We start from the raw sequence: 5,043 nt of genomic DNA, 5'->3' as shown, positions 1-5,043 counted from the left end.
AATTCCACTCATACTAATCTTTTTGATTTGGTATTGGAGGATTTTAAACACAATGCTTGAAGTTAAATGAGATGATAGTCACACTATTAAGTAAGTAACAAACCTTATTTTTGTATTTTACATAATATCATGTAAAGTAATTTTGCATTTGTATAATCATTGTATGATTACGATCACTCTCTTTCCACCGTTCTCCCTTCTATCTCCCATCGTCATCATACATACCCTCTCCACCTCTCTCCCTCCATCATTCTCCATCCATCACTCACTCCCTAATTTTATCTATCTCCCCCTACCTAATCGGATATCCCCCTCTTCTTCACTCTCACTCACTCCTCCCTTCACATTTTCCCCAACCTCTCTCTCTTTCTCTCTCTCTCTCTCTCACACACATTGCACCTATCCATTTTTCCCTTGCTCCACTTTATCGTTCCATTATCCCTCATTTCCATAATCTCTATCCCTCCCTTTATTTATATCTGCCACTTCCATCTCTCTCCCCACTCGACTTATCTCCCCCCCTTCCCGTCTCTCCTTTTAATTTAGCCACTATCTCTCTCACTTAAAAAATTGTTCTTTTTCTCTCTCTGGCACATCCCTCTCTCTCTTAGCACTATATTTCTCTCTCTAAGTCTCTCCCTCTCCCTCTCGCACTCTCTTTCTGTCTTTATTTATCTCTCTCTCACATGCCTTCTTCTTTGTCTCTATCAACATTTCTCTTCCACTTTCACTCCCTCCCTTAATCGCTCTCCCTCCCTTCCCCTCCTTATCTTCACATGTATCCATCCATCCCTCCCTGTATCCCCCCCCCCGTTATACAAGAAGATGACTTCCTCATCAGCTCAGAGGATAAAGACATGATGACTTAAGGACTGGCCAAGTTCACATACCCAATTCTCAAGCTAACGTTATCTAGACACTATCAACCTGCTTTATAAAGTTTCTCAGCAACCCTAGGGGTGTGTTAGTGCCTAGGGTAACTCTATTGGTTACCTCGAGAATAAAATTAGTGACCCTACATTAGTTTATATGGGTCAAAGGGCGAATTGACTAAGAAAATATGCCTAATTCTCTCTTATGTTAGCTCATAAAAGTATGGAAACATGAAAACTCGACCTGTTTGGGGGAATTGCTAATTCCTAATGGAGTATGCAAACGAGAAAGAGCACAAAGGCATGGAAACATCATTGCTTTTGCCTAATGGAACTCATGAAGGACTTGGCAACCATAACCTCACATGCTATATATGCAAGGCTAGGGATATTGTGAAAGAGGTCGAACCATTTGAAAGGATTTCCTATTTTACTGTCAAGCAGAGTCTCAGACTAAGGCATCAAAAGAGGTTAAGGAGGGAGAGAGAGAGAGAGGAGCTGGAGGGGTAAGGGAAGGTTGATGCAACTCATGGTTGCAATCACTCTTTCTACATTGATATAGAACTGCAGTTGTGTTGTCCATTCTAAGATGTTGATAGTATGACTTGTTTGTATGTTTATTCAATATCATTAGAATGAGTGGAAAACACAATTACAGTTCAATGATATTGAATAAACATACAAACAAGTCATAATATCAACATCTCAGAGTGGACAACGGAACTACAGTTCTATATTGATGTAGAAAGAGTGATTACAACCATCAGTTGCATCAGCCCTCCCTTACTCCTCCAGCTCCTCTCTCCTCTTCCTTCTTAACCTCTTCTGATGCCTTAGTTTGAGACTCTGCTTGATAGTCAAATAGGAAATGCTTTCAAATGGTTCAACCAATTTCACAATGGCCCTAGCCTTTCATATATAGCATGTGAGGTTATGGTTTCCAAGTCCTTCATGAGTTCCATTAGGAAAAATTAGTGATGTTTCCATGCCTTTGTGCTCTTTCCTATTCACATACTCCATTAGGAATTAGTAATTCCCCCAAACAGGTCGAGTTCTGGTGTTTCCCTGCTTTTATGAGCTAACATAGGAGAGAATCTAGGGATATTTTCTCAGTCAATTCGCTCCTTTGAATGATAGAAACTAATGTATGGTCACTAACATTGTTCTCGAGGTAATCGATAGAGTTACCCTAGGCACTAACGCACCCTTAGGCTTGCTACGAAGCTTTATAAAGTAGATTGATAGTGTCTAGACATCGTTAGCTTGGAAATTGGGCCTGTGAACTTGGTCAGTCCTTCATTCATGATGTATTTATCCTCTGAGCCCATGAGGTGGTCATTTTCCTATCTAAGACCCCTCCATCTCTCTTGCTCCCTACTCCTCTCTTGCTGTATATATATATATATATCTGCATATATATATATATATATATATATATATATATATATATATATATATATATATATATATATATATATATATATATAGATATATATATATATATATATATATATATATATATATATATATACATACATACATACATACATACATACATACATACATACACATACATATATATATATATATATATATATATATATATATATATATATATATATATATATATATATATATATATATATATATATATATATATATATATATATTTCTCTTCCACCTTCACTCCCTCCCTTAATCCCTCTCCCTCCCTCCCCCTTCTTCTCTTCACATGTATCCATCCACCCTCTCTATCTCTCCCTCTCCTTCTCTCTCCCTCCCTAAGCATATATCCCTATCTTCTTCAGTCTCAATCAATCCTTCCTTCACATTTTCCCCAACCCCTCTCTCTACCACACTAATTATCTCTCTCTCTCTCTCTCTCTCTCTCTCTCTCTCTCTCTTTATCTCCCTCTCTCACCCACATTCTTCTTTCTCTCTATCAACATTTATCTTCCACCTTCACTCCCTCCCTTAATCACTCTCCCTCCCTCCCCCTCCCTCTATTTACATGTATCCATCCATCCCTCCCAATCTCTCCCCCCTAATTCTCTCTCCCTCCTTGTTCCTCTCTTTTTGTATCCTCCTCATACTCTATTAATAGTTCTCCCATTTCCCTCACCCCATTGTCTCATTGGGCCATTATATCACTCTCACCTACTTATTCACTTCCTCTTTCATTCTCTACCCAACCTTTCTGTACCTCTCTTTACCTCACCCCCTCTCTCACCCACCATATCTCCCTAGCTCTTAGTTTTCACCTCCTCCCCTCTTATTTCTCTCTATCCCACTCTCATCTACCTCCATCCCTTTCTATATCTCTTTTTCCTTTTGACATATATATTCCTATGCTACTTGACTCTCCCTCCCTTCATCCCCACTGTATTGTCCCTAATCTCTTTCCCAAACCCCTCTCTCCTCCTTGACACTCCCTCCCTCCCGCACCCTCTCTATCCTTCTTTCATTTCTCTATCCCTCATTTACCCGCAATTTATCCTCCCTTCTCTATTTCCTTCAACCATATTCCTTTTCATCTCTCTCTCTCTCTCTCTCTCTCTCTCTCTCTCTCTCTCTCTCTCTCTCCTCTCTCTCTCTCTCTCTCTCTCTCTCCCTCTCCCTCTCCCTCTCCCTCTCAACACACCTTTTATATCTCCCTCTTTCTTTCACACTCTCTCCACTCATATCTCCCTTGCTACACCCCTAAATATATTGTTCATTCTATCTTTATCCCCACCCCTATCTCTCTCAACACACCTTTTATATCTCCCTCTTTCTCTCTCTCTCTCTCAACACACCTTTTATATCTCCCTCTTTCTTTCACTCTCTCTGCATCTTCCTTCCTTTCTCTAACACTCTATCCACTCATATCTACCTTGCTACACCCCTAAATATATTGTTCATTCTATCTTTATCCCCACCCCTATCTCTCTCAAAACACCTTTTATATCTCCCTCTTTCTTTCAATCTCTCCGCATCTTCCTTCCTTTCTCTAACACTCTCTCCACTCATATCTCCCTTGCTACACCCCTAAATATATTGTTCATTCTATCTTTATCCCCACCCCTATCTCTCCTACTCATTAATTCTTTCTCTCTATCGATCACCTATGTATCCCTATATCCTTATCCCTCCCACCTATCTCCCCCTCTCTCTATTTTTATATCTTTTAGTTTTAAATTTTACCCCTAAATTCTCTCTCCCTCGACTCTCTTATTTAATACCCCTTCTCTCTCTCCCTCGACTCTCTTATTTAATACCCCTTCTCTCTCTCCCTCTCTATATCTCTCCCATCCCTCGCAATTTCTCTATATCACTCTCCCTCCATATCCCCCCCCCCACCCCCATATTCTCTTTCCGTTCTTACACTTATTCAATCCTCTCTTATAAATTTCCCACAAACCCTATCCCTCTCTTTTTCTCTCACTCAGTCACAATCTCTCTGTTTTTCTCACTTTTTCTCTCACTTAGTCACAATATCTCTATTTTTCTCACTTTCTCTCCCTATATATCACTATATATTCTGCTTGTTTATATACCTCTATCCCTCTCTCTATAAATCATTACTCGTATACCCCACCTCTCTATTTCCTTCTCTCTCATCTTATTTCATTCACATTTACCCTTCACCCCCTTTATATCTCTCTCTACACCCCTTTCACTCTATATCTTCACCACCCTGATGCCTCTGTATATCTCTCCCTACCTCCACCATGCCAATCTATCCTTCCTTTTGTTGTGCACCCACCCATCTCTCCCATATCCTATTCTTGTTTCTAAAATTCACTCTATCTCTCTATTTCCATTTGTTCCATCCTCTCTCTCTCTCTTTCACATCCTATTTATTTCACATTCCCCTTCACCCCCTTTACATCTCTCTCTGTATCACTCTATATCTTCATGATCCCTATCCCACCACATATCTCTCCTTACCTCTACCACACCAATCTATCCTCCCAATTGTATTTTCCCTCACCCATATCTCCAATTTGTTATTTCTCTTTCTAAAATTCTCTCTCTCTATCTCTCTCTCTCTCTCGTTCCCTCCCTCTCTCTCTCTCTCCCCCTCTCCCTCTCTCCTTCCCTCTCTCTCCCCTCCCTCCCTCCCTCCTTCCCCCCCCCCCCCTCTCTCTCTCTCTCTCTCTCTCTCTCTCTCTCTCTCTCTCTCTCTCCT

Source organism: Pinus tabuliformis, chromosome 7 (genome assembly GCF_031772625.1).
Source record: "Pinus tabuliformis cultivar Carrire ecotype Pingquan chromosome 7, CPIR1, whole genome shotgun sequence".
NCBI lineage: Eukaryota > Viridiplantae > Streptophyta > Pinopsida > Pinales > Pinaceae > Pinus > Pinus tabuliformis.
Note: the sequence above shows the minus strand (reverse complement) of the source record.